At 45.8% G+C, this 21512-nt stretch overlaps 1 protein-coding gene and 1 pseudogene across 8 annotated transcripts in view; one reads left to right on the top strand and one right to left on the bottom strand.

Annotated features, from left to right (window-relative positions):
• The window catches only part of LOC144510005 (zinc finger protein 385D-like), a 388192-nt gene that overhangs the window by 218416 nt on the left and 148264 nt on the right, over window positions 1-21512 (top strand). The window lies entirely within an intron of this gene.
• Window positions 20125-20267, bottom strand: LOC144482206 (U2 spliceosomal RNA; annotated as a pseudogene).

The following is a 21512-nucleotide window of genomic DNA, read 5'->3' as shown; positions in this document are numbered from 1 at the left end:
CTCTCGTGGGGAGTAGCATTGGTTGCCGTACACAGGAGGGAGCGAATGGAGTGAAGCGCATTAGGGAGGACCTCCTGCCAATGGGAGATTGGAAGGCCTTTGGACTTCAGCGCCAATAGGACAGCCTTCCAGACTGTAGCATTCTCTCTTTCCACCTGTCCATTACCCCTAGGGTTGTAACTCGTGGTCCTACTAGAGGCAATCTCGTATGAGAGCAGGAATTGCCTCAAGTCATTACTCATGAACGACGAGCCCCTGTCGCTATGGATATAGCTGGGGTACCTGAACAGGGTAAAAAGATCACGGAATGCCTTGATCACCGTGGCAGTCGACGTGTCCGCGCAGGGGACAACAAACGGGAACCGGGAGTACTCATCTATTATGTTCAGAAAGTACACGTTCCGATCTGTTGAGGGAAGGGGGCCCTTAAAATCCACACTCAGCCTCTCGAAGGGGCGAGTGGCCTTGACCAAGTGTGCCCGGTCAGGTCGGTAAAAGTGCGGTTTGCATTCCGCGCAAATCCGACAGCTCCTTGTCACCGACCTGACGTCCTCCACCGAGTAAGGCAGGTTGCGGGCTTTGATAAAGTGGTAGAGCCGAGTGACCCCAGGATGGCACAGGTCATTATGGAGGGCGTTCAAGCGATCCTCCTGCATAGTAGCGCATGTTCTGCGCGAGAGGGCATCCGAGGGCTTATTGAGTTTCCCTGGACGATACATGATATCGTAGTTATAGGTGGAGAGTTCAATTCTCCACTGCAAGATCTTATCATTCTTGATCTTGCCCCTCTGCATGTTGTTGAACATGAACGCCACGGACCGCTGGTCCGTGATCAGGGTGAACCGCTTCCCCGCCAGGTAATGGCGCCAGTGTCTGACAGCCTCCACAATGGCCTGGGCCTTCTTTTCCACCGCTGAATGCCGAATTTCGGGGCCTTGGAGGGTGCGGGGAAAAAACGCGACGGGCCTGCCCGCCTGGTTTAGTGTGGCGGCCAGGGCGAAATCAGATGCATCGCTTTCCACCTGAAAAGGGATGGATTCGTCTACCGCGTGCAGCGTGGCTTTTGCGATGTCGTGTTTTAATTCCTTGAAGGCCAATTGGGCCTCTGGCGTGAGTGGAAAAGTCGTGGACTTAATAAGCGGACGGGCTTTGTCCGCGTAGTTGGGGACCCACTGCGCATAATAGGAGAAGAAGCCTAGGCATCTTCTCAGTGCTTTTGCGCTAGCGGGCAAGGGAAGTTCAGCAAGGGGGCGCATACGGTCGGGATCAGGGCCAATGACCCCGTTTTCCACCACGTATCCCAGGATGGCTAACCGGCGCGTACGGAATACACACTTCTCCCTGTTGTAGGTCAAATTCAGGCGAGATGCAGTGCGTAAGAAGTTCTGGAGATTTGTGTCATGGTCCTGCTGATCACGGCCACAGATGGTGACATTATCCAGGTACGGGAAGGTAGCCCGCAGCCTGTTCTGGTCCACCATTCGGTCCATAGCACGCTGGAAGACCGAGACCCAATTGGTGACACCAAATGGAACCCTAAGAAACTGATACAGACGACCATCCGCCTCAAAGGCCGTGTAGTGTCGGTCCTCTGGGCGAATGGGGAGTTGGTGGTAGGCGGACTTAAGGTCTATGGTGGAGAACACCCGGTACTGCGCAATCTGATTGACCATATCAGATATGCGCGGGAGGGGATACGCATCCAGCTGCGTATATCGATTAATGGTCTGACTGTAATCAATGACCATCCGGGGTTTGTTCCCGCACTTGACCACCACAACCTGTGCTCTCCACGGACTAACACTGGGCTGTATGATCCCTTCTTTGAGGAGTCGCTGAACCTCAGATCTGATGAAGATCCGATCTTCAGTGCTGTAACACCTACTTTTAGTAGCGATGGGCTTGCAGCCTGGTACCAGATTCTTGAATAAAGAGGGTGTGGTGATCTTTAATGTAGAAAGATTGCATGCGGGGCGCTTTGGACAATTTGGAGACTGCAGCTGTTCCCCTACTGTCAGCGAAGGGAGTGGCCCACCGTACTGTAGGATCACACTCTTCATGTGGACCATAAAGTTTAGTCCGAGGAGAATTGGTGCGCAAAGATGCGGCAACACAAGGAGCCTGAATCGCTCGTAAATTGTGCCTTGCACTTTCAAGGTTACCACACAACGTCCTAGCACAGGGACAGACAGGGACCTTGATGCCATAGAGATTGTCTGTTTGGCAGGTTGAATCTGGAGTCCACACCTCTTTACAGTGTCAGGGTGAATAAAGCTCTCAGTGCTCCCGCTGTCAAACAAACAATAAATTGCACGACCATTTACCTGTATATCCATCATCGAACAGTCAAGCCTGTGGTGCTTAGCCTGGTTCAGGGTGATCAACGCCACCGTTGGTCCGTGAACGCCACTGCAGGCAGCTGAGGTCGATGCTGAGGACCCCTGCTGGTCGCTCATGGTCATCGTCGACCAAAATGGCCGCCCCCATGAATCGCACATGGGTGAGGGCGCCAAACGTAGCGACTCCTGGTGGTCATCCTCCTCCGACTCCGTCACCACAATGGCGTCGTCCTGGACTCGCACGTGGACGAACCCCGTGAGTACTTCGACATCGATGGTGATGATCCCCGTTCCGAAGGGTCACAGGCCGCACTGCCGTTCTTGGGCTTCGATCTGCACACCTTCGCATGATGCCCCTTTTTACCGCATAGGTTACAGACCACCTCTTTAGCGGGACACTTTTGTCGTGGATGCTTGGCTCCTCCGCAGAAGTAGCACCGCGGGCCGCATGGGGCTGCAGCCGTCGTCGGGTCTACATGGGAGCACGCCATAACACTGCACTTCGAGCCCGTGGGGCGAGGAGGGATTTGCGACTGCTCCGGCCACGTTGTCTCCACGTGGTCCTCCGGATACAGGACCTGGCTCTTCGAAGCCGCCTCAAGCATTTCAGCTAATTCCATAGCTTGGGTCAGGTTGAGATTACCCTTTTCTAGCAGCTTGAGACAGATGTATGAAGACCCTACCCCTGCCACAAACGCATCTCGGGCGAGGTCATACATGTACTGCTCAGCCGACACAGCTTTGCAGTCACAGCCCCTGGCAAGCTGCAAGAGCTCATTGGCGTAATCCTCCATGGGTTCGCCCGACTGCCGACGTCGTGTAGCGAGGAGATAACGAGCGTGGATCTCGTTGGGAGGTTTCGTGTAGCGCTTTTTTAAAAGCTCGAGGGCCCTCGGGTAAGTGGTGGCCACACGGATCGCGAGGTAGACGGTGTCGCTTACCCTCGCATGGAGGACCCGGAGTCTGTCATCATCTGTGGTGACCGCTGCGGAGGCTGCCAGGTAGTCTTCAAAACACTTCAGCCAGTGGTCGAAGGTGTTAGAAGCGCCCACCGCACGTGGATCTAGCGTCAGACGTTCTGGCTTTAGGATTTGCTCCATACTCTCCTTTCTTTTTCCCTTCCGTCGAGAGCTTAATGTTAGACAATAAAATTGATGCGCGTCAATTGAACACGAGGCACGAAGCTTCGGTAACAGAAGGCTTTTATTGTCTAACAATGGAACTTAATAGAACGTTAACACACTATCCCAGACTGACGAGGTCCTGCCCGAGCAGGGGGTCTTATACCTCTCCCAGGAGGCGGAGCCCGACTGGGATGTGCCACAACAGTAACAACCACAGGTGTATCAATCCCACCCTAGCCCAACAACAACATTAGAACAATCCCACAGTGGGAACCAACGATGGTTCACCACAGGTTGACCTCAGGACATTCCTCTTCCCGGCTACCTCATACCCCTTCCGTTTCAGCAGCAGTCAAATAAGGCTACTGGGCTGCTCTCTCACTTGCCAACAGACACGTTTCTGCACAGTGCGTGTTCCCTTCTCTTCATTTTTGCCTGCGGCATCTCAGCCCACTCTACATTCAGCCTTGATAACGTGCAAAGAATTAAGCTTCTTTTTGTGACTTGCAAAGTCTCCAAGATTTTTGTGTCCATGAGGGATTAGGGTGGTGTGGTGATAATGTCAATGGGCTCATAATCCAGAGACCCAAGGTAATGCTTTGGGAGACATGGGGGCGTGGCCTTGCTGGCTCGCCGTGCTGGCCAATCGGTGTGGCAAGCCAGGGTGATTGTGTGAGAGACCAAAAATCCAATTCATGCCGGACACGAACAGGTTTGGTATCTTTCTGGCCCCGTTTCACCGGCAAGAACGGCTTCGTGCCCAGATAGGGCACAAAGCCTGTTAGCATAGGAATGCCTTAATTTAAATGGGATTAGCACATTCGGCACGGCTGCTTCCCCCCTCCTGGATGCTTCTGCCCTCGCCGGCGAGAATGACTACTACTCTGTAATAGCGGAGACCAGGTGCCATGGCCACACTGGGCGGCTCCAGGGCCGTTGAAGCCCCTGGGTGGTTGGTGGCATGGCTGTACATCGGGCAGTGCCAGCCTGGCATTGTGGCACCTTGGCAGTACCTGGTTAAGCACCATAATTGTGCTGGGGCAGTGCGAAGGGGGTGGGGCCTGATTGCGGGCGGGGGAGGGGGGGGTTATACACGGTGGGGAGGGGAATGCACATTTACAGGGGGGCACTCATGCAGGGGGGAGCTCTGTAAGCGGGGGTAGTATCGAGGGGGGAGCTCTGAAAAGGGGGGTCATGCAGCAGGGGTTGTGCAGAAGGGAGTTCATGCAGAGGAGGGATCGTGCAGAGGTGGAGGGTGTGCAGGGGAGGACTGCAGATGCGGTAGTGATGGGGGTGGGGGCATTTTGGAGGTCCGCCAGGGGATCCATGGGTTCCTGGTGCCTTGATATCAGTGATCCGTGTTGGTGTGGGGTTAGTGATGCCTATGATGGGGGTGGTCTGATGTCCATGGGGAGGGGTGGGAGGTGGTCTCCCGGATTATTGGGAGATTGGGACACCCAGCGCAACGGCTACCCAGGCATACTTAGGCTCTCCCTCCTAACCTCCCCTCCCCACCCCCCACCCCTGGCCCTTGCTGGCACAAAGCTCCCAGCTGTCTAAAAAAGCTGACAGGAGTGTGGGAAGATTGCAGTGCCGTGCTCACCTAAAAGACCGGTATGGAACGGACTTTTATGACACTTTGAATGTTTTTGGGAAGATTCCGCCCATGGATTCATACCCCACCGTGGCAGCTGCTGGAATTTAAATCCAACGAATAATGTAAAATAATTTGGAATTGAAAGCTAGTCTCAGTAAAGGTGACTGTGAAACTATTATTGATTGTTACAAAAACCTGTCTGGTTACAAATGTCCTTTCGGGAATGACATTTGCCTGGTCTGGCCAACGTGTGACTCCCAGCAAGGTGATTGACTGTTAACTGTCCACTGAAATAGTAAGCCACTTAGTTCAATGGCAATTAGTGATGGGCAAGAAATGCTGACCTAGCCAGTGATGCCTACATTTCATACAAGATTTTTTATAAGCCATTCATTTAACTGCATACAATTTTCCTCTCTAATCAGTTGTCTGTTCCTTGCACTTGTCCAAATATACACCTGAAAATATGAATAATTACGTAGATGAGCTGGTCCATAGAGGTACTACTAATTAGCACATTATCACTGATGCAATTAGATCAGTTTTTGACCTGATTTATAACAGAAATTGGTCTTGCTGCCTTCTGGCTGGAAGAACAATCATGCTGAGTCTCAGCAGCTTGTTGGCCAGGGTTATTAGTTCTGATTGATGCTGGTAGGTAGGATAATATGTAACAACAGGGAAGATTTTCCTGATGGATAAAATTGGGTGTTTATCTTTACATATGTGCACTTGACCAACAAGATTTTTCTAATAGTTATTGTGCCCAAGTTGTGGATCCAAGGAATCTTCTTTAATGTTTTATTAACGTTGTTAAAGGGGAACAGTATGGGAAAGATCTTTCCTTCCATTAATGATCCCCATTAGTTAAGCTTTGTATTATAAAGATAGCCATAGATGAAATTCTATATGGCACAAGTTGACTATTATGCTTGCAGGAATCACAAACAGCCTGTGTTTTGGGGGGATTTTCTTCCACATTTATTCAAGGTTTCTTTGTTAGGTTGCTCTCATAAGTGAGTCTTAGCTCTCAGTGAATCTGAAACTTATAAAAATGTTGATATCCCATACAAAGCAATGAATGGTAAATCTTCCTTTTAACAGATGCTGGGGCATTGTGGATAATTGGATATTTAAATAACTGTCAGCTAAATTCTAAAGGTTATACACACAGATGAATAAGTGTTTGATTATATGGCTTGATTTGCCTGCTTGCTAGCTGTTTGCATTTGTGGCATTTTTGTAGGGTTTTTGAGACTGAAGTTCTGACAGATGAGTGGGAGAGGTCCAGCAGAAATTTGCCATCTTAATATCCAGTGCTGTTTTGGTTACTTTTGAGGGATGCAGCAAAATTCATCAGAACTTTGTTCTCTTTACTTGTAATTTGTGAGCTTCCTTCAGGAGATTCAAAGATCAAATTACCTTCAAAATAGATAAATGTTTGTGGAGGAATTGCCCTTGATGGGTATTTCTCATTCTGTACTTATTTTACAATCTCATTTGATAAGGTAGGTTAAAATTGCAAAAGAAACTTTAAACCATCTGTTTAATCTAGTCTTAAATATCACTGTATCGCGTTATAACGGCACTGCACAAAAATCATATCCAAAGTTTCTGAAGATCTATCTCATTGTATAAAATATCGTATGTTTAATGAAGATAAGTGCTAGATATGATGCTGCTTTGATTAAGAAAGAGTTGCTTAAATATCTCATTTGGAATGGGGGTTGTGTTTTCAGGATAGATACAGATAAAGCTTGAAAGATCATGAGATAGGTACAAATGAACCAGGTCATTCCACCCAACTTGACTTGTATATCAGGACAGACCCTGTAGTTCCTCATTGTGGTATCCATCTATTTTTTTAATGATTCCAGTGAGATATCTCTACTACCCTTCCTGGAGATTCATCTCCTTCACTGTGTGGAGAAGATTTGTCCCTTATTAGTTTGCATCTAGATCCACTTGTTCAAATGCTTTAAGGAACACAATATTTTGAGGTGATGGAGAATTAGGAACGCAATGGTCAAAGATGAATAATTTGGGTTAGATGTGCTGTAATATTAGTTAATTTATTTCTGACATGCAGCGAAAACATTGTAGAACTTTTTAGGAAATCAAACAGTGTTGATTGCATGCTGACAGCATTATAGAATCTTGCAGCACAGAAGGAGGCTATTAAACCATTGTACATGTGTTGGACTTTGAAAGAGCTATGCAATTAGTCCTACCCCCTCCTCCTTTCCCATAGCCATTCAAGGACATAAGAAATAGAAGCTGAATTAGGCAGGAAATGCATACGAGGTCCTGGCTGCTGTGCCACGGTCAGTAAAAGCTCTGTGGAACATTAACTCGCTGGAGATATGTCTTCCACCCCCATCTTGGGAGCAAGTCCCCAATCAGAGAGTTATCAGCCAATGCGATTGCTTAATAGCTGTCTTGTCCCAGCCGTGTCACCAGGAGAGATGGTCACTGCTGGGACTATGATGCGTATTGCCTTGAGTGAGACAAACGCATACTCAACTGCAGGTTGTTATTTTTGAGCTAACTTTATTTACAACTCCCAACAGAGAGGGCAGTGCAACAAAATGTTTGGCTATTTCAATATATTACACTCCCCCCACCCCCCCGCCCCCCCCCCCCCCCCCCACCCCCCGCCAACTTGAAAAGAAACAACATGTAAATTCAAATATAAAATAGTATGTGCACATAATTTCCCAAAATTAATTGGTCAATAAGTTGGACAGATTGCTTCTGCCTGCAAAGATCTCTGTGTCCTGAACTTTTGGCACTCTTCCAGCTGGGATTTCTGATCCCAGCTAACTCAACAATGGATCAGTTTAGCCTTTCAAGGGAAGTCTGGCAAGCACAAGAGGGATGTGTGAATAGGAACAGCACAAAGACACACTCCTCTTTTATGACATTAGCTACCATATTCAGGTGAGTTTTTAAAGGTTTCAAGACATTCGTTGGTGATTGAGTGCATAGATGTATACGTGGGTGAGTTTGGGGGTTGGTGGGTGAGGGGAGTGGGTTGGTGGATGAGTGAGTTGCTCAGTGGGTGAGTAGGTGGTGGTATTGGAGTTGGTATTTGAGTAGGTCAGGGCTGTTGGTAGTTGGGTTGGGGGAGGTAGTTGAGTCAGCTTGGATCTGGGATTGTTAGTCTGGGGGATAGTTTGGATGTTTAGGAAGGGGTAGTTGGGTTGTGTCAGTAGGACAGGTTAGCTTAGAGGGTCAGATCAGACTGGGGTCGAGTGGTGGGGGTTTCTTGGGTCAGCTTGGGGATAGTTGATTGTGGAGGGTAGTTGGGTCAGATTGGGGATCGTCAGGTCATATCATTGGTGAGGGGGGTCGCATCCGATGGGGGTCAGTTGGTGGGGGACCTTGTTTGGTAAGGGTGGTAGTCAGGTCATGTTGGCTGGGTGGTGGGTTGAATGTAATGTTAATCACTGAGTTACACCAGGGATGCACCTATGCAAAAGTTTTATGGTAAGTATCTAGGTAAATAGAACATATCCAGCCCAAGTCTCAGACACTGAGACCAGTGTATGAGACATTCACACAGTATCCAGGAGCATCAATCAGCCCTTCAGAAATTTAAACTGCCTGAGCAATTGCTATGCTTGTGTGCACATCAGCAATTCATCAGGGTTCCTGACCCACATCATAGATAAAGGGTCCCGTGCACTTCACTTAAGCCTTCAATCCAGATCTTGCCATTCTGGATCTCAGAAGACTTGGACTACCGTAAAGAATAATTAACTTAATAGGACTCATAATAAACCAAGATAAACAAAATCTGACATTGAACAGGTTGGGTTGCAAACTTATTATTCATGTAATCACAGCCAGAACATATATGACCAATATTACTAATTCTACCAGAGTGATTTCCATGTAAAAACATTGTTTTTCCTTAACACAGTATGTCTTTAACAAAAATATCATTTAACAACAATAGTTAAAAGAAGAATTTCCTTCTTCATCCTTCCTATATACTTTCAATTAACCTTATCTGGCTACTTTCTCTTTCTCTGTGCGTATCTCCTTCCATTTCCATTAGTTTGACTCCGCTCTCTGAACATCTCTGACTGTGTCAAACCTGAACTTTGACTACCAAGTCCATTTAATGATTAGGACTGTGATATTGATTGATTTGTCTTCAAGGTCCTGACTTTGTTCTGCTGACGGTTTCCGTAATACCAGCAAATGTTCAGTTTATTTGCAACTTTCACTTTCTGATTTTTACTCTGGACAGTTGGAGGAATTTAGACTATATGAGGAATTTGGACTACAGGAGATTTATCATGATTGCCCTTTATCATATCTCCTCTTTCAGGCAAATGATCTAAATGACAATGATGGCATCACTCTCCAGTCACCACTAGATTTGTGAATACACCAGTCTTTTTACAACTTCAATTACATTCTTCTCCTTACCACCTCAATGGTTATTCACCATGATTTTTTGACCAGAACTAACTTTTAATTTTTATGCCTCGTGTATCATGACTCATCTTCACTATTTCTAGTTTTTCGCTTACTTTGCTATTGACACCAGGTTTAAGCAAACTAAACCTTGTCCTAGGAGCTTGTTTAAACAAAGTGAATAACCTGTGAGGTTATTTTGTAAGGGAACAGAAAATTGTCTAGCCTACGACAATGAGAAACACAGGAATTACTGCCTAGCTTGTCACGTAGTAAATGCTTCTGCAAAGACCTCTTCATAATCTGTGCACTTCCTTCTGCAGCAACTTTTGATGCTAGGTGACATGCGGCATTAGAGTCTGTTTGACTCCATTCTTACACAGAAATATTTCAAACTCTTTTGACAATCTTCGGACCATTACTTGATAGTATAACTGGCAATTCTTAAATTGCAAACCAACTTCTTAAAACCGCAAAAAGTTTGTCGTTTGTGGTATTGAGCATTGATCCAACATTTCTGAAATGCGTGCTGGTTAAGTGCATTGGCCATGCTAAATTCTCCCTCAGTGTGTCCGAACAGGCGCCGGAGTGTGGCAACTTCGTTGCAGTGTCACTTGTTGTTGGAGTAAAGTCAAAATTAAAGGATACAAGATGGTTACCTGGCACAAAATGGACTCTGGGAAAAGACATTAAGATGTGCTGACTTGGGCACAGACATTACACAGCAAGTTAAAACCTGTTAGTGTCTAAATTGCTGCAGGAAACAGATCAGACCTTGAGGCACCTTAGCTTGAGATAAAGCAGAACCAAAACAATGAGTTTTTGTAACAAGATCAGTCTTTGATGGGGGAAATAAATGCATAAATGTATCTACTCTATGTATAACGATGTGATAACTGCCGATGTCCATCCTTGTCTACTCTCTGTATAACGATGTGCTAATGGCTAATGTCCGTACTTGTCTATTATTTGAAAATGTATAAAAGATGCTGAACTGCCATTGTAAAGTTGAGAAGGTGACTGCGGAGAGTCCAGCGCTTCTCCCAAAGCTTTGTCCGATAAAACTGCGTGTTGAATCTTTAGATCTGACTCCGAGTGGTGATTTTCCCACAGCAAATTGGCGTAGTCAGGCAGGATCTCACTGCTGGTGAGTTGATTGGTTGGCCTCGATCGACGAACTGAAGTAGAGATTATTGAATCTGTGGGAGTCAGACAGAGCCAACAATGCAGTTAGAAATGGGTGAAAATTAGGGGAATTTATGGTACTATCGGATAGAAATAAGTATTGATTGTTACTTGTGCTGATCGACTACGGACAAGGAAGTGCCTGTTTCAAACGTGCAGCCTTAGACCGGTTGCTAAGAGGGGAAATCCCCCACGTGAAGATCAGGACCCTGAAGTGGGCGTAGAGGCGCAAGGGCACTTAGGATCGTGAAGCACAAGTGACAAAGGTAATTTAACATCAAACTCTATAGTGGCGAACAAACGCGGAGATTGCCACCTGTTTGCATAAAAGTTTGTGTAGTTTGTGTACTTGTCTGTCACGTTGTAAAGTGGTGCGGTAAGGAGCTGATCACTCTGACCTAGAGCCGGACTCCGGTGGAGGAAACACGTTGCTGAGGAGGTGATCATGGCTGTGAGTATAAATAGAAACCCTAACGGTGGAGAAAACACGTTGCTAAGGAAGTAATCGTGGCCGGGGGTGTAGAAGTCTGTAAGCTGGCAGATAGAGAAACTAAGTGGGGACCTGCGCGTTCTCTCATTGATAAATATATGACAGACAGACACGCGCTGATTAAGAAGATGCAAAAGGATGGCTGGGATGTTTCTCAGACCTTAGGACAACAGAGAAAGTGGGTAGATGGGGAAAAGAGAGACAAAACAAAAAAGGCAGGGGTATTATTAGTACATCAATTAGCTGGACTAATTGAACAAGTAGTCGCTTCCACTAGAAAGTGGAACGAAGATAAGGATAAGATTAAAAAATTATGATCCAGAGTAAGGGAATTGGAGAAAAAGAATCGAGTATTAAAGGAGAATCAATGGGGAGAGGAAACTGTTCCTCTGCCCCCTTATGAGTCCATACAACAGGGACCAACCGCCCCTGCAGAGGAAGGGAAAGCGCGAGAACACAACTTGGCGCCAGTAACCTGAGGAAGGACAGACGCGCAGCCAAAAGCAAATTACAAACCGTTTACCCCAGGCGAAAGACAACAGATAATGGCCTCCCTGGGTAAGCTACAACCTAGAAACGCAAATACAAAATTTTGGGAAGAATTAGATACGATTTGGGTAGGACACCAACTGCACCTAAGGGATATACACCAATTGGTTAGGGTCGCATGTCCAGCGGATAAATGGAGGCAGGTAGCCGGAGGGCCCGCCAGTCCCCCAGCACAAGACTACAGTGGGGGACGTTGGACACACGCAGTAGCCCTAATAGCAGAAATAGATGCCCAACAGGCACCCTTCGCCCTGTTTGAAACAGAAGTCCAGAGAGGTTTAGGAAATGCTCCTACTGATTGGAGTAAAATCACGACCAAGCAACAAAAGGGGGAATGAGCTTCTGAATATGGGGAACAGTATACCAGGAATGCTCAGGGCAAGGAAACCCAGGCCGTGGGGATCGAGCCTTCATCCAGGCTTTCAAGGATGGGCTCTCCAGTGCTCACCAAACCATCCTAAAAATGGGAGTGATCATGTCCCAGGATTATGATGAACTGGTGGAATGGGCTAGTGGCGTACTTGGAGGTGGGGAGGAGAAATCTCAGACGAGGATAAAACCGGAGAGAGTAGCCACCTACTGTAGCGGGAGCGGAACTAAGCCCAAACTGACCTGTCACAATTGTGGCCAACAAGGACATTTTGCAAAGGAGTGCTGGGTCCCAAGGAAAGGAAATAAAAGTGGAAACACTGGGAGACATTGTAATCACTGTAATAAAAATGGACACACGGAAGCAATATGTTGGGACAAACATGGGAGACCCCCGCCCCGATCCATGTCCACAGCAGAATCGGAGGAACTAAGGAACCTCCGAGGTCAGCAAGACTGACGGCCTGCAGCCCCCATTCATAAGAGTAAGAAGGAGGGAAGGATCTATGTGTCTGCACTAGTAGGGGGCAGGCAATGTGAGATGCTGGTGGACACAGGAGCATCCATATCTGTCACCGACCTGCCCTTACCCACGACAAGTAGGATGATTTATCTAACAGGGATAGGAGGGAACAAAACACCCGCCTACCTGAGCGAGACCACGTTAGTAGAAATAAATAATTTGTATATACCTATGAGATTCTATGTATGTAAAAATAACGAGGGTACAATAATGGGAAATGATTTAATGAAGGAGTATGAGGTTTTGATTGACTGTGGGAAGGGAGAATTAATCTGGCCAAAATGGGACGGCCGGAAAACCGGAATAGGAAAACTCACAAGTCACCTCGAGACTATCAAGATGGCCACAGCCACCACCAGAGATTGGTGACTAGAAACAGAGGGGTTTGGAGCCATTTGTGCCTCCATCCCTGGAGTATGGGCCAAAACGAAATTAGACACTGGCCTAACCAAAACTGACCCGATAAAGGTTGCCCGGACCGGAGCACAAGGCCCACCGACAATATCCGATAAAACTGGAAGCAAAGGCAGCTGTAGTAGAAATAGTTAAAGGGTTAGTGGAGAAAGGAATCCTGAGGGAAACTACAAGTACCACTAACTCCCCAACCTGGCCAGTGAGCAAACCCGACGGAAGTTACAGACTCACCATAGACTACACTGCCCTCAATAAAGTCACGTCCAAATTGCACCGCATTGTAGCAAGCCCCTCGACAATCCTGAATGGATTGTCACCAGAGCATAAAATCTTTACCGTATTAGATATAGCCAATGGATTCTGGTCCCTACCCTTGGATCCCAAATCCCAAGACAAATTCGCCTTTACAGTGGGAGACAAACAGTACACTTGGACTTGCCTACTGCAGGGATTCCACAATAGCCGGCCATCTTCCATCGAGTAATGAGTGACATCCTGAACAGGGTAGAACTACCAGAGGGTAGCACGATTCTACAATACGTGGATGATATGTTAATAGCCTCAGAACCTAAGTCAGGACACCAGGGAGCACTATACCTAGTATTGAAAACCGCAGGGTTAAAGGTAAGCCCCAAAAAGGCACAAATCGGGAAAGCACAAGTCCTGTACCTAGGATACTTAATATCACAAGGGCTTAAAGAAATGCCGACAGACCGAAAGAAGGCGGTACAACAAATGCCGCGGCCAGTCACCGTAAGAGGAGTCAGGAAGGTGCAGGGACTGTTTAACTATAGCCGAAGTTTTATCCCGGGATTCGCAAGATTGGCAGAACCTATACAGAGACTAGTTAAAGGGGGAAAGCCAGCTTTAAACTCCGTAGAATGGGGACCTGAGCAAGAAGAGGCCTATAATAAATTAAAGGCAGAACTGATATCAGCTCCTGGACTGAGACTACCAGATTCCAATAAAGATTTCCACATACAACATAACAATGAAGGGGGGTTCTACTCTGCAGTAGTAATACAAGATCATGGTGATAAACGGAGACCCATAGGTTACTATTCAATGACAGAAGGGCCGATAGTAACCGGACTGCCAAGGTGCAGAGCCGCCTTAGATTGCGCCGCCTGGGCCGTAAAGGTTAGCAAACCGATAATAATGACAGAGAACATAATCCTCCACACCAAACACACCTTGGTGGAAATGCTAAATACAGGAAAGTTAAGGTCTGTCTCAAACATGAGAAGGGCTAAATGGGAAGCCATCTTCCTACCTCCCAGCAAATCAGTTATAATAGTAAGAGACACAGGAGATAACCCAGCAGAAGGAATTTTGGATACGGGAGAACCACATAACTGTGGAGACATAGATATGGATATAGAAGAAGGTAGGGTAAAGGATGTACATTTAGCAACAGCTGAGGAGACCCTTTTTGTAGATGGTTCACGTAAATACGTGGAACGATCACCCCGGACAGGGTGGGCAGTAGCAAATGACAAATTGGAAACGGTAAAGTCAGAAAGAATTGACGGAGGTCTATCCGCATATGTAGCGGAACTAGTGGCACTCACAAAGGCACTAGAATTGTCTGAAGGAAAGATGGTAAACATATATACCGATAGTAGGTACGCATTCGGGGTAATACACGATTATATGATGGCATGGGGTAGAAGGGGGTTTGTAACCATAGGAGGAACTCTTATTAAACACCAACAAAGGGTCGAGGCATTACTAAAAGCCTGCAAGAAACTCCTAGAAGCAGCAGTAATAAAAATTAAAGCGCATCAGAAGGAACCAGAAAGGGATAACCCCGATTGGTTAAATTACAAAGGGAACCAAGCCGCAGATAGTGCAGCGCAATTAGCGTTAGAGCAGGAGGCAGTTGGCGAGCTGCCAATAGCAGTAACGGGCCAGACAGGAGACGAAATAGATATTTGGGACTTACACGAGGATACCTCGAAAGAGGAAAAGGGGAAGTGGGAAGCACAAGGAGTGAGCAGAGGGACTGATAACGTTTGGAGACGAAATGACAAGGTAATGGCACCGGAGTCCATACAAAACACCCTCTTGGAACTACACCATGGACTCTCACATGCGGGAAGAGAGGCCATGGCAGCTAGTATAGGAAAAGAATGGTGGTGGAAAGGAATGGGGAGGGACATAGTCCGACATTGTCACCGATGCGTGACATGCGTGCAATACAACCCCGGTCGACCCATAAAAATTAAGATCGGACACCAGCCCCGACCAAAGGGGCCCTGGGAACATCTGCAAATAGATTTCACAGGACCACTATCACAATCCCACGGCAAAACCTATTGTTTGGTCATTATAGACCAGGTGGGTAGAAGCGTTCCCTACTAAACATTGTACTGCTACCACGGTGGCTAGAATATTGGCGGAGGAGGTAATCCCTAGATGGGGAATACCCATACAAATTGATTCAGCTCAAGGGACACACTTCACCGGAAAGGTGGTAAAAACAGAGTGCCAACTGATGGGAATGAAACAAAAATTCCACATCCCCTCCCACCTGCAGAGTTCTGGAATGGTGGAACGCATGAACAGAACCCTTGAGAATGCCCTGGCCAAGGACATGCAAACGTCAGAAAAAACATGGACAGAAGTATTGCCCATTATATTAATGAGGTTAAGAGCCACCACAAACCGGACAACCGGATTAACCCCTTATGAACTAATGACAGGAAGGGCGATGCAATTACCAGAAAGCATCATAACAGGTGGGGCCGATGTAGGTCCACTAAAAGACAAAATTAAACGATATGTTTTGGAACTAAGCGCCCAACTAAAAGGGATGCGTAAGTTAGTAAAGGATAATCAGGAAGAAAGAGACGCACAGAGAGAGAGCTTGAAATGCTCCCTGACGTCCCAACAGCTGGAAGTCATGTCTTGGTAAAAATATTACCTGAAAAACCAGGGTTTGCACCAAAATGGAATGGGCCATATGAGGTCATAATTAGTGGAGATACCTGTGCCTGTCTGGACATAAGGGGGAAAGGTGTATGGAAACATTGGACCCAACTGAAATTACACAAAGAAACGAATGAGTGATATTAAAGTGACCAGAGTGCTTTCCCCAAAACAGATGACGACTACAAGCAAGGTTAACTGACGCGTTTGGGTTGGCAATACAGCCTTTGGAAAGTTGTTAACATAAAGTAATAAGATTGATACTTGCCTGTTGCGCACATGTCTAAGCTCGCATATATGATTGCATTACTCTATGTTGTCGCGATTGTAAAATTGACTGGGCTAGAGGATAACTTATTCTACAAGGCTCATGTACATTTACATGGTAATCGAACAGTGTGTTACCCGCTAGCCCAATCTGAAGAGGCCCTATTTGTGGCCACCCCTGGGTGGTCCCCCCATGACTTATATACGGCAGATACCTCAGACGCACCCTGTAAAGGACAAATAGGCAAATATAAAAGGGGTATACAGGGAAGATGTGTGGAACTTATAAATCCCACAGATCCTGTGTGCGGGGAGCTCCAGGGAGTGGGAGGAAGGGTATGCTCAGATGATGCAAGCTACCCGCTTTGCTTCTCGGGGCAGGGAGGGGGATGTGCATGTGCCTTGGTCCCCAAGAATGTTTCCTGTGTACAGACGCTGTGTGTCCGTCAGCACTGTCGGGTAAATAGAAGCCAGTTTACTAGTACCTGTAACGAGCAGAGATGCCTGAACGTAACCGCGGGGAGGCAACTCATTTGTGGTCAGTGTAATGGGACTCATGTCAGCTCAGCCGAATGGACATACCCGTTTGATACCTACCAAGTGGTCGGATCAGGCAGGGCGTCAAATGAACCAAGCAATTGGTGGTATATACAAACCAATAACCATGATATTAAATGCTACCGGGCCAAGAATGGATTTGTGTTCCTCCTCAACGGCACCTTCACGATGGCAACACCAACCCTCCCGATCCTTTTTGCAGGAGGAACAATAGGATCACTCACTGTTCCATGCCCTCAAAAGGGGCATATCCGGAGAGAGACAGTGACACGGGCCATCAGCAAGGAATTCTGTGCCGATTGGGAAGTCCCGGTCACACTGGGATCGTCACTCGGCTACGGGTTCCTTGGGGCCCTGTCTCTGGGAGAGGGGGGGGGGGGGGGCAGCAGGAGTAATTAGTGCCAAAAATAGAAACCATATGATCTGTGGATTAACCATTCTGGGAAACAGTACATCAAAGGCACTGGAGGCCGTCAATGAAGAATTGGCTGAATTAAAGTTATATGAGCGGCAGACCCGCTATGCTGTAGACTATCAGTTAGCCCAACAGGGGGGAGGATGCACAATAATAGGAGACAAATGTATAACGCATGTTACAGATGAATCCTACAACATCACCCAAGTCATTAATAACATAAGAAAGCAGCTTGATAACTTTAGACAAGGCCCCAAGAAGGGGAATAGCTGGCTCGAATGCTTATTGGGGGGGGGGATCCTATTTAATGCATGGACTGATCATTCTCGTTGCAATAATAATTGTCTGCTGCCTAATTGTCGGATGTCTTAATGTCTGCTGTAAAGTCATGATGACTCGGTTTGTGCCAGGGGCCAGTGTGGTCATCGAAGAAGACCACCTGATGGGAACTCCCTAAGACACCAAGGACAATGACGATGAAGGAAAGGGTGAGAAGAAGGACGTCTACCTGTGAACGCGCGACCTGTTGGTTGCGAGTCAGGCATATCAACTGCCAGACCCACGATGCTGCTATTGTTGGTCCATCGGATTATTAGATCATAATCCTGACCAAGAGGGGGAGTTGTTGGAGTAAAGTCAAAATTAAAGGATACAAGATGGTTACCTGGCACAAAATGGACTCTGGGAAAAGACATTAAGATGTGCTGACTTGGGCACAGACATTGCACAACAAGTTAAAACCTGTTAGTGTCTAAATTGCTGCAGGAAACAGATCAGACCTTGAGACAAAACAGATCCAAAACAATGAGTTTTGGTAACGAGATCAGTCTTTGATGGGGAAATAAATGCATAAATGTATCTACTCTATGTATAACAATGTGCTAACTGCCGATGTCCGTACTTGTCTACTCTATGTATAACGACGTGCTAATGGCTAATGTCCGTACTTGTCTATTATTTGAAAATGTATAAAAGATGCTGAACTGCCATTGTAAAGTTGAGAAGGTGACTGCGCGCACTGCGGAGAGCCCAGCGCTTCTCCCAAAACTTTGTCCGATAAAACTGCGTGTTGAATCTTTAGATCTGACTCCGAGTGGTGATTTTCCCACAACACTTGTGACTAATAAATATATTTTAAACTTTATTCACTTGCGTTAGTTATTGACCAAAACAAGGTTCCCTTTCCCTTCTACTTCAAAGAAGTCGACATGTACTCATTCTTATAGTTTCCTTGTATTTCACCATGGTATGAAAGAAATCTTGGTTGGATTATTTCTCATTCTAAAGCACACTTCACAACTTTACAGCAACTCTTCAATACCTTTATCTAGCTTTGGATACCAAAAATCTCTTGCTACTGTTTTCATATGGACGAACCCTGTATGCTCTTGTTGAAGTTCCTCTCACAATCTCTCGCCCTAAACCTTGGCAGAATAGTGACTCTTGAAACCCAGAGGAGACAACCCTCATCTACGCCCAGTTCATTTCTGTGTGTGAAATGCCCCTGAAATTTCTCCCCATTCATGATACGATTGAGCACCTTATTGAGTGCCACATCCTTGCCCGTTTCTTCATTAATTTCTCTGGCAGACATTGGCATCTCATTTGTGTTTGTTAAGTCATTTACAGGTAACTCAGATATTAATGTAAATTTGCCATAGTCCCAGACAACCATTGGCTGCTCTCCCCTTTGAGGGGGCGATTAACCTGAGGGTCACCACACCTCAGACAAGGGGCAATGTTGAGGAGGCGGGCCTTCGTGAATAACTTTAGATGGTACAGGAATTGAACCCGTGTTGTTGGCTTCGCTCTGCATCACGAACGAGCTGTCCAGCCAACTGATCTAAACCAACTCCCCAACTCAGCTATTAATGAATCAGCCTTCAACAAGAAGCAAATGTGTGCTTTTTAGCTTTGATATACTTTTGAAGTCAGTCTAGGACTTTGTTCAACCTTTATAGTGTTCTCTTGCTCTCCCACTTGAAATATTCCTTCAGTGCCATTTTTTCAATTACACAAGATACTGACTCACTGAGTTTCTGAACATGGTGTGTGTATACAGCAATCTTTTAAATTGCTCAAACCTTTTCAAAATCAACTTTAGGTGTTCCCAAAAATGTGACACAATGCCCTTCCATTCTTTTTTCTCAAATGAAATTTGGAAGAAAATTCTGTTGTAGCTTCATTGTCACCTTTATATTTTGCAATGCTCTGAGTAAGACGAATACATACTCAACTGCAGGCAGCCATTACTGAACCAATTTTATTAACACCTCCCCACATGGGAGGGCAGCACAAAAAAAATGACAGGCTATATCGAGACACATGAAATAAGGTATCAAGGAGCCCAGAACGCACGTAAGTCCAGGGATCTCATGGTGGGGTCTGGAGAGGAAGTCTGGAGGTGGAGGTGGAGTTGGTGGGAGTGCAGTATGTGAAAGGTGTGGGGGCTGGAAGGAGAGGAACACCCTGGGAGGCACATCTTGAGGGAAAGGGGGCCAGTAATGGAAATGCACACACCTCTTTCCTCCCCAAGGCTCCAAGCAGGCTAACTTATCTGGCTTCCCTCCCAACCCCATTCCTGCCAGCCTGCCACCACATTTGACCTCCTCCAACTAGCCGAAAAATTGCAGTTGGATTGTTACTCAAAATAAACCAGAAAATTGGGCCAGATTGCTTACATTTATATTGATGAAAAGTCATTTGAAAAGAACCATTAAGAGGGTCTACTTCACGCAAAGAGAAATAAAAGCTTAAGGCTTTTAAAGTCTGCTTTTTAAAAATCCAATTCAATCAAATCAAGTCCAATTCAGAGTCTCAACAAGTGAGACATTCCCGATCCAAGCTGACAAGACAGGGCTCTCACCTCCTGTCTTGGCTTGATCTACATGTTCCAAGCTGATTGGACTAGGCATTGCACCTCCTCCAAGGCTTGATCTCATTTGCATATTAGCCAAAAGGCCAAGATGCCGCTTTTAAAAATTGCTTCAAATGAAGCCAAAATGTAACCTAATGACTTCAGCCAAGTACAGCATGTTGATACTACACTTGATCTTAGCCAAAAGGCCGAGAAACCATGTTGCCTTCTCGTGTCATTTTTGGAGACAAGTATCTGTTGAACATGGACCTCAATGGGAATTATAAATGCTATAGATTCTCCTCATAATTGTGACCTGGGATAAGCAGTTTGCATAATCCCATTGCTTTCACCTCCAGAACTTGCAACGAACATCCTTGCTCAAATGTTTGTGTTAATACATTTGTTTTGCATTTATTTTTACTATTACATTCATAAATGCTTCCTGTGCCTCTGTAATGATCACGCCTTGAATAGAACCAGAGAACCACTGCAGTTTATAGCACAGATGGAAGATATTCAGCTGTTTGTTCAAACATTCAGAAACAAAACCATTCACCCACTTTCTTCCCATAAAGAACATATTGCCAATTTTACATTTTTAAAATTTAACTTGCCTTTTTTTTTACTACGCTAGCAATTTCACGTAATTATGTATTTTGAACTGCGAAGTCCCTCTGTTAATCAACAACTTTTGACATCTTTCTATCCCATGTATACTTCTATTCCTTTTTTAAAATGTATCATCTTACCATTATCCACTTTATATTGCTTGGTGCCATCTGTCTGTATTTTTCTGAAGTTTGGTACAGTCCTCTTTGTTGTTTACTTGTGTCGTTAGGAAAGTTTGAGATTGTGCTTTCTATGCTGAAGGTAAAATCATCCATAAAATGAGAGCAATTAGTGAATCTACATTGGCTCCTCGGTTACATCATTTCTAACTCCTCCTCAGTTCAAAAAACACACATTTACCTTGCATTCTGTCCAGCAACCTAGTTGACCTCTATGTTGTTACATTTCCCCTTGTACCATACAGGGGAAATTGTTTTATTTTGTAAACAAGCCTCTTGTGAAACATCTCAGTGAACAGCAAATCTACCAAATTCTGTTCAAACTAAATAAATCATATATTTCTTAGGCTTCTGTGAGCCTTTAATCAAAAACTATGTGCTCTTTAAAATACTTTTAACATCAATCTGCCCTATGGATAAGAGAGGGAAATTTTCAGTGGCTGCAATAAACAGTTTGAGAGATGAGTGGACAGTACCTTGACTTGTACTATAGGAAGGACACTGTTGTGATGGAAGCTCTAGACACCATAGAAAATTTGCCTTTCATGATACAGCTGGGTATTGGACACACAGAGAAGGAGCTTAGCAAAGCTATTGACTTGCTTGCCATGGACTTTGCTATATGTTAGTTGGTTCTCTAATCTACGTAACAATCTGTGATTGTTTCAGCCTGTG

Source organism: Mustelus asterias, chromosome 2, assembly GCF_964213995.1.
Source record: "Mustelus asterias chromosome 2, sMusAst1.hap1.1, whole genome shotgun sequence".
NCBI classification, from domain to species: domain Eukaryota; kingdom Metazoa; phylum Chordata; class Chondrichthyes; order Carcharhiniformes; family Triakidae; genus Mustelus; species Mustelus asterias.
The sequence above is the reverse complement of the archived record's forward strand: the minus strand, read 5'-3'. Positions and strand labels throughout refer to the sequence as shown.